We start from the raw sequence: 9,346 nt of genomic DNA, 5'->3' as shown, positions 1-9,346 counted from the left end.
CAGCCTTTCAAAACCTGCCTCTCTCTAATTTCTGAAGAATATAAGTAGAAATATGAGAATGTGTATATAATGTAGCATTTCATTGGCTTTTTTTTTTTCCCCACCTGAAATACTTCAGCTGAAGCGGAGGCATGAGTATCAAAGGAACACCTCCATCTGTTTAAGAAAATCACATCAGCACCTGCTTCCTTTACATTAAGACTGGGAATGAAACTATCTTAATCAGCCCATTTTTATCGATGGTGAAGGCAGAGCTGAGAGTTTCCTCTGATCTTCACTGTCCACCTTTTGGAAGTGGAAGAGAGGATGCAGCCCCATCTCCCCACGTAAAACTTTCTGATCAAACCAATTTGCAATTTTAGTATTTGTCCGGCAAGACAATGTGCCATCACGGTGACAGCAGTAAAAGAATTTGAAAATCTCTAATTAGGAGAGCTGTGGAGCAATTAACGCATGTCAGATTTCACTTCATCAAGTGCCACTCTAATTTTCCCTCTAAAAATTAATGGAATTTTTTTTCCTTTTGGTATGTGCGTGTGTCCCCTTAAGGCAATGTTGATTCAAATCTGCTCAAGATGCAGTGTTGCACAGCTAAGCATCTTCTTGATTACAATCCGCCACACTTCTAACTGCGCTCATTCTCACTGCCAGGGATACTTTGTCAACAGTCAAATTACACCATGCTGGTAACAATGCATAATGGTGTTCCTCCTCCTAGGCCCCTGTCAGGAGAGGGGGGTTCATAAAAATGGGATGTTTTCTTCGCAACTCTTTCTGAAGGAGGTTTGAACGACTAGGTCACTGGCCAGGCCGTAATTTTTAAAAATCAATTTGTTAATTGCAAGAAAAGGAGCAGAATGAAGGAACACAAAAATTCCTCATTGAGGGGGAAAAATCAGAGGACAAATGAGGAACTGAGGATATCTGTGCCCAAAGTTTTGCTTAAACACTTTGTTCGAAGACATTTTCAAGAGCATGATTCTTGGTTAAATACCAGATTTTTTTTTTTTTTTCCCCTTAACTTGTGGACTATAAACATTGGAAGCCTCTCTTGAACAGACAGTATTTAGATTGTGAGAGAAGTTTGTTGAACTGCCCTATTTGCCAGAATCCTCAAAACATCACAGGACGCAGAAGACAAATGACTTTTTTTTTGGGGGGGGGGCGCGGAGACGGGGAGCAGGACTGTATATTCCAGAACATGTTGAATCACTTTAACTATTTTTTATCCTAGCTGCTGCAGGTCAGTGGCCTGAGCCGTCAGCACATGTGAGGATACTGTTCACTGAAAAATGAAAGAAAGAAACGCAGTGATTAAAAGATCTTTAAAATGATCAGATGTGGAACAAAAAGGGAAAAAATTAAACAAAATGTTAAATGTGTCTGTGGGCAAATTTTCAGGGAGTGGAGAATATTTACATGGACTGACACCCCACTTTGTTCCTCATGTAAGTATATTTCTGGTTATGTGTGTGTGTGTGTGTGTGTGTTTATCCTATCTTTTCAATAAAAACAATCTAAAGTCACAGTATGTATACTTTCTTTTTTTTAAATTCACAGGTGGAAGCCAGCTTTTCATTCGCTGACAACTAACTCAAAAATCTAAAACTTGATATTTTGAGGTTTGTATTTCCCAAGATATAATATCTCTCTCTTCTTTCAGGGCCCCACCCCAGCATGTTCTGAAGTGGTCTATTTCAAACAAAAGACAGTGACATCCCCCTTTCAACTAATCAAATGCTCCATTCTCTCATAACGGATGGGGGGCTCCCTGGAAGTTTTGCACTTAGATTCACACAAACTGATTTATTTTCTTTCTCCCCAAACATCATTCTCTGAACTTTGTAAATAGAACAATACTGCGTTTAGGGTTTCGTGTGGCTTGTTTACAAATAAAGGTATCTTGATAAAACCAAGTTCTGTGTACCTTTGAAAAAACAAAACCCCTGGAACCATCTCATATTAAACCATTACAAAAGGATTGTAAAGGGAAATTTAACGGGAGAAAACTTGATTATATAATGCAATCCAGCAGTAATCAATTTTACCTTCAATATCTTGCTTTTGTTTTCAAAATGCTAAATAAACAATACATAATGCATCCCTCATCAGCCAAAGCATGGAGGCTCTGTGCTCAAATAACAGGAAACATATTCAATTTTCCTAACAGAAGACAGTTCATTAAGCTGTGCCACATCAAATAAAACTTTAATTTCTCCAGCATCAGAGTCACAATGAAAGCAATTGAAGAAGATGAGCCATATGGTACTTCTATCAGCAAACACATATTGCTCATTCCCCCAAAGTTTTCTAATTCTGCTCCCCAGACCTGTGTAATATAGATAATGTGCTCCGAGAGCAGCAACCACGAGCTATCCAGTGTACACTTCTAATACTGTAGTTAATGGGAAATAATGAATCATAAAACCGAGAGAAGATGGCTTTTGCTAACCTAAATCTCAGCTGCGATTTCATTGTTCTGTGCCTAAGATGCTGTTTGCCCTTTCCAAACAACAGCAGTTGAACATAATTACGCTGCTTCAAACCTGGGCTGGATAAAGCATCCCTGATATAACCAAGTTTCTATTAACTCTTGAAATTCTGAATTTCATGATGCACTGATAAGGACATTGAGATAACGGACTGCGTGTCATTTTTAAATCCAAATAAGCATTTTTTTTTTTTTACTCCTTCTTCTCTTTGGTCAGAAAGCTCAATGCTTTTATGTTCCCGCCTCCACCGCTGGCTTGCGCCCCCACCCCCCCACCTCGCTGCCCCCATGCAATGCGAGTGGCAGATTAAAAATGAGAAGATTTTCTTGTTATTAGCAAATGTGACATTCGTCTGATGAAATGCACATAAAATTTGAAAGCTACACAGTACTCAGAAGAAATGTCTCCTCTCCAATCCTAGCTCCCAAGAAGAAATAATTTAGGTAAAGGAAAGATCTTTGTACATCTCTACTGAAGAATGCCAGGATTGCATTAGAAATGAAAGAGCCAAATATTACTGAGCCTTCGGAGCAATAGGATTTTGACGTATGTGAAGGGGATAGTGTTTCTTCTCTCACCTTAGCTGCTTTGATTATTCACCTAAACATAATACATATGCTACAATGGAGGAATAACTGCAGGAATTTATGTGTCCTGAGTCCAGCCTCCCTCTGGTAAGATCTTGGGGGCCGTGGCGTAGTTCATTTTTAGAGAAAAATGTTCCTTTTTTTCCCCCTCCAAATAGGTTAGTGATTTCAGTGTTTCCATTTTTAAAGCTCATCAAATCAATATTTTACGAACACACTGCTTATATAAAACACCATCAAATAACACTGTGGATACATATTGAAAACATATTTTAATGGTTTTGTTTGTTTTGGCATTGTATGAACCCAGGACTATAAAATTAAAAAGAGACTTTTAAAAGTTAGAGATTGCCTTTTTAAAGCTTATTAAAATCAGCATGTTACATTGCCTGTCTTTGAATTGGCTCTTCACACTTGATTGCCATCATTAAAACTAGTTGTTTGGTGCTGCTCTGAGATAGTTCAAACCCTTCCTCCAAGCTGATTCTTACTAGTTATTAACTTGGAACCTCTTTCCATAAAAATTTAAAAAAAGAAAATGTAGCCAGTGGAATGAATAGTCACTAAAACGGGAAACAGTACGGCAAGAATGCCAGCGCAACATTAAACAACGAAAAGACCAACAGGTAAAATAACTACAGTAGCATCCGAAACACAGTCAGGGAAAACAAAAACAAAAAAAGAATCACAACACCAACAGAAGCAGTCCATTGATTATATTTCATAAATGCCTTAAAACAAATGTTTAAACAGTTTTCTGAAACAGTGCAGAAAACCTCTGCATGCTCCGCTGGGTTGCAATGACAATGGTCCATTGCAATGTAAAACAAGCTGGAGGATAAAAAGGTGCTTTTTGTTACCATTTTATCAACGCTGTTCATCTTCGAGCTGCAGGCAGCATTTCGCTGGAAATGCAGATATTTCTCTGTCCAGGCTCCTTTGTTTGTGCATCTCATTTGCATATATTTATCTCCAGCTAAGGGTGCTTTCTGCTTATTAAGGCCTCTCCTCACATTATTTCATAAGCCAGCTGCTAAGAGGGATTTCACCTGTGGTGACGGAGAAAAGAGGGGGGAAAAACTAAATTCTTCATAAAAAGGACATCTTCTGAGCCTGTTCCCCTATAAATGGGCACCGTTTGTGTTAAACAGCCTCTTGTCATGATAGATGCCTCCAGAGGTCAGGGGTTAAAGTTGATTTGAAGGTCAGCAGTAAAACAACAGACCAACCAGACGCCAAACTGGTTCCTTAGCTGTCGGTGGGAGCTGCGGTACAACCAGGTCTTGAACATTTTTCAACCTCTAATAAAACAGGGTATGAATCTGAAGTGGATCAACCAGGCCCCTGAGGAAGCAGCCAGAAAAACACAAATAATATCAATATCAGGCAGCCACAGGAAACAATGGGGCATTTCTCCGCGTTACACGCATGCTTCCATTGTTTCAAGGGCCGGGGAATTAATTCCACTTATTTATTTAAGGCGTGTCAATTCACTGCCTAAACCTGTTTCAGTGTCAAGATGAATAAAACTTTTATGGCTCATAAAATAGAGCCATTCATCTCAATGTTCTTTGTGGTGCTTTTTTTTTTTTTTTCTGGCATACTGAGCTAGCCCTCTGCTCCGAAATGGTTACGTCGGAACCCACTGTCGCTATGATCCACTCCATACGAGAGAAAAAAAAAATGATTTCACCGGCAAATGGATCTCCACAGACCTGACACAGGATAACGTTTTAGCTGCTAGGTAAGAGTCCCAGAAATCCTCCTGAACTGTCCACACAGAGTTGCATCTGTTTTGAGCATGCACTATTTACAAAGCAGAAGTCTCACAGTTTTAGAGTAAAGACAAGTTCAAAATGAGAGCAGCACACAAATCAGTTTACTAGAATATTGTATATTTCCTTTGACTTTAGAAATGCAACCTTGTTAGAGTCTCTCCCATTTATCATTTTTTTTTGGCCCAAAGTTTGACTATTGTATAGTCAGCTTGCACTCATGTGATCATCAAATGCCTTCTTAGCTCTGCTGTCCTGAATATGAGGTTTAAGTTTAACCATAAAATGCAGGGGTGGATTATCCAATCAGCAAGCTAAGCACCGTAGTTACCCTGCTTACCAGATCATCTGTAGGGAACAATTTCACATTTTTTTTTACCACATCAAAGATTCTCCTTCTAGGTCTGGCTGGCATTTGTCTCTCGCAACCCCACAGCACCTTCCTACAGAATCAAAGCCTCTTTTCAAATTTATAATCCTGACAGGGGTGGATGACCCAGTAAGCAAGGTAAGCGCAGGCTTACTTGTGCTTACTTACTAATCTGTGGTGAGCAATTTCACATGAGTTTCACCATGAGAAATTGTTCACTACAGGTTAGTAAGTAAACACAAGTAAGCCTGCGCTTACCTTGCATATCAGATAATCCACCCCTGATAAAATGGCAAATGGAAATGGAAAAGAAAATACATTTGTCTGAATTTTTGTATTCTGAATGTTTTCAAAGGTCAGTTGTAGAATTGATTTTACTTTTACTTCCAGACTAATGATTTTAATAACAAAGTAATAGTAATAACAATAATAATGATATAAGTTAACATCTATAAAGTGCCACACACAGAGTTAAGCACATTGGAATTATTAGTGATAATTTAAATCAAGTCACACACGTTCATTCAGAATGGACTGTAATAATTCTCTTCACTACCCAGCACATATTCTTAGTTAAAATAAGAAGTTCCAATTAAACAATATCATCATTACAGCAGATGCTTTCACAGGTAGCATCTTGGTGTCCCAATTGCTGTATATCAGAATGAACAAAAAGAAGTAACTTGAGGATGTTTCACAAGTTCTCAAATCATGACTTAAATCCTACATCACAACTCTTTGCTTTATTATAGCGTAAGTTGATTTGTGAACAATTCACTTATGATGTGGCCCCAGTTGCTTCTGTTTTTGAGTTTTCTAAGGAATATTATAGTCTTTACTTAGGACATTGGATTATTTCTGATTTAGTCAGTGGGCAGGTTTAAGGTTTCCCCTCATGAACTCCAGTTTTTCCAGCAAGTGGATTATTTGAGGATGGCCCCAGATAGAAGCTGTGTTTTCTTATTTTGCCCAAAGATATGGCCCTGGGGAAATTGTTTCAGTTTTTGGGAGCCAAATACTGCTCAAGATTCAACTGCTTTTTAATTCCCATTTGAACAAGTTCATGAGCCTCACAAAGACACCCACTGGTTTGCATAGAAGCAGCCCTGTTGGAAAATGGAATTGCTTTCAAAAGCGGCATCAGGCCCTAAGAAAAATATTTTAATTCAAAATTGATTGGGTTTTGGTCAGCTATGGCAATGTGGTCTCGTTTAACCACGGAGCAGGGGATTTTTCTTCTATAATCAATTACATTTTTTAAAAAATGCAAGTAATCTTGCTTCACACAAGGAGTTCAACTTGTGGTTGGCGAGATTTTCCGGCATATTAACTATTGTTTATATCCTCATCCTTGTAGACCCTCTGTCCTTCCAAAGCATTTTATAGCTCCCTCTGTAACTGACTTAACAATTTTCTTCCGACCTTCACATTAAATTTAACCCTACCCCACCCCCAAACCCAGAACCTCCAAGCCACTAGACTGGAGCAAAAATATATAGTTTACTCCCCGCCCCAAGTCTGCACCCACATTTCTTGTTTTTCTTTCACTCTAATCTAATCACTAATTCTTAAGCTTGGCCAAATAGTTAAAAATGTTAAGTGCTAGCAAAGCCTTCTACCTCCCCCTCATATCTGTCTCTGTTTATGGAATGGGTCCCGGTTTCCTCCTCTTCTCCTTCAGCCCGGGCTCTTCAGGTCAGAACACTGTAAATACACACAGCCCTGGCCCGACCCATAAATCTGAGCAAAGGGCAGGCTTATATATTCAGATAAGCGGGGGTGGGGGCGGGGCATGGAAGGAGCGAGAACCAGCAGAGCCTGAGGTACCCCAGGCATATTCAGGGGTGAAAAGAACTAAAAAGGGCCAAGATTCCTTAGTGGGGAAGGAAAAAAATAGTTTTGTCTTGAAACATCTCTCCTCATTTCTAATGGATGAGGTTGGCACTGCTTCCTCCTCTCCTTTTTTTCTACATTGCTTGTATTCACATCCCTACCAAGCATATTATCTTAGAGGCAATTGAATTAAACAATAGATTTCATTTATTTCGAATGTCCTTTTTTCTTCTTAAGTGTATTTGTGTTCTGACCTGTATGTGTGTGTGTGTGATGTGAATCAGAGTCATTTTACCAGAAATTCGACTCAGCTGTAATTTTTCAGTCCCAAGGTCTCGGACTAAATAACAGTGTTGTTAGTCACCACATTGAATCCAAAGAAAAATACGTTCTGAAGGAGTTGGGAATGACAAAGTGATAAATAATTGGTTACATAGCCTTCAGTCTTCAAGGCTTCTACTTTATTCCAAGTATTTCCTTGAATTTTTTCGTCTCAAAATTCTTTGTGACTTCTGAAAGACCATCCTTCTTAGGGGATGCGCCCATCATGAACACAGATGTTGTTGGGATGGAAAATCCTGAGCAAGGTGACCATGGCTGAGAAAGTTCTATCACTCTCTTGCTCTGATTCTTCTTTAGATGCACATAGCCAGCTACAAATGTGCCTTAGTCATCAAGACTAGAAAAATGCTACACTTAATTTGCTTTCCATCAATGTTTTATATTCCATCATATATATGTATATATGTAATTTTGTATGATTTTTCTAGGTTATTCTTTTGGCTAATAGGGAACTGACAAAACAAGGCTAATTCAAGTTACTCAGCAGGAACTTCTTTACTTGGGTTGAAAAATTAGTGAAAATTCCATGTTGTTCAGAGAATTTTACGGGAAAAATTACCAAGAGAGTAATTAGGCTGGGAGCCCAAAGCGTTGGCCTACGGTCTAGTCTTACTTTTGGCAAATCGCTTAAATGATAGTAATAATAATAATGATAATAACAATTATTACCATTTATCGAGCATTTATTTGGAAGGTAAGGTACCAGATGCTTAAAAAAACCAAACCCGTTGCTGTGGAGTCGATTCCAACTTATAGCGGCCCTATAGTACAGAGTAGAATTGCCCCGTGGGGTTTCCAAACAGTGGCTGGTGGATTTGAATTGCTGACCTTTTGGTTAGCAGCTGAGCTCTTAACCACTGTGCTACCAGGGCTCCACTTTAGATATATATTAATTCTAGTCCTTACAACCACATGGCTAAATATAGATAAAGTAGTGTGGTCTCCATTTTATAAGTGAAAAAACTCTCGCTTAAAAAGTCAAGAACCTTATCCAGATCATATGTCTAAGCCCAGAATTTGAACCTGGGTTTGGCTCTAGAGCTCACTTTTCTGAGCTGCCTCTCATGGCCTTAGGTTTTGCATTTTCAGCATGAGGGTCTTGGGTGGAACAGTTTCTATTTAGCGCTGATATTCCAGGTCTGGGTTTGTTTTCTCCAGCCCACGTCTCTCTTGGCATTTTCAACAGCCCCCTGTAGCCTTGGCCTGGCTCTCACAGACCTCTTGGACCACATGTCTGAACCTGAGCTCATTGATTGCTCATCTGACCTGCTTTTCCTCTGTGATCATGTGTATATGATGGGAGCACTCTCCACTCTGTGGAACAGGCTAAAGGCTCCAGAGCTGACTTGACTCTCCCCTCTCACCTCTGACATTCATCCAGGCAGCCTGGCAGATTAGTGATGTCTACAGGGGATGTTACAATCTGACTACCTAGGTTGGAATCCTAGCTCCTCTATTTACCAGCTGTGTGGTATTGGAAAAGTTACTTAACCCTCTGTGCCTTGATTTTCACATCTGTGAAATGGGTCTGAAATAGTACCTACTTTATTGCTTGCCTGAACGCTTACAATCACTTTCAGCCTGATCTGTCTATAGTCAAGCTCTCCCTTCTGCAACCCAATCTCCTTGCTTCACCAGTTATCATTATAAAATAAGGAACAGAATGCTCTCTTGCTTAAAAACCTTTAAGATTCCCTATTGCCTTTGAGTTTAACTATTGAATCAGGCAAAGGCCTTCATAATCTCCCACCAACTGGCCTTTTCAGGGTCATTTTCCATCATGTCTCCCTAAGCAATTTGCATTCTAGCCACACAAAATTATACATGTGATATTCTTTTATGCCTCCAGACTTTTTTTTTTTATTGTACTTCAGGTGAAGGCTTACAGAACAAATAGTTTCTCATGAAACAGGAGTACACATATTGTTTTATGACATTGGTTAACAA

The 9,346-nt window shown here is 39.2% G+C and overlaps 1 long non-coding RNA gene across 1 annotated transcript; it reads right to left on the bottom strand.

Annotated features, from left to right (window-relative positions):
- Positions 1 to 1,038: 1,038 nt before the first annotated feature.
- Positions 1,039 to 7,591, bottom strand: LOC105756427 (uncharacterized). Its single transcript, XR_001121506.1, has 3 exons — positions 7,491 to 7,591; positions 3,940 to 4,423; positions 1,039 to 1,285 (listed from the first exon to the last, which is right to left on the bottom strand). It is a non-coding gene; the product is annotated as an uncharacterized LOC105756427 (long non-coding RNA).
- Positions 7,592 to 9,346: the final 1,755 nt, after the last annotated feature.

This window comes from Trichechus manatus, unplaced genomic scaffold (assembly GCF_000243295.1).
Source record: "Trichechus manatus latirostris isolate Lorelei unplaced genomic scaffold, TriManLat1.0 scaffold00004, whole genome shotgun sequence".
Taxonomy (NCBI): domain Eukaryota; kingdom Metazoa; phylum Chordata; class Mammalia; order Sirenia; family Trichechidae; genus Trichechus; species Trichechus manatus.
This window is presented reverse-complemented; position numbering and strand designations above follow the sequence as displayed.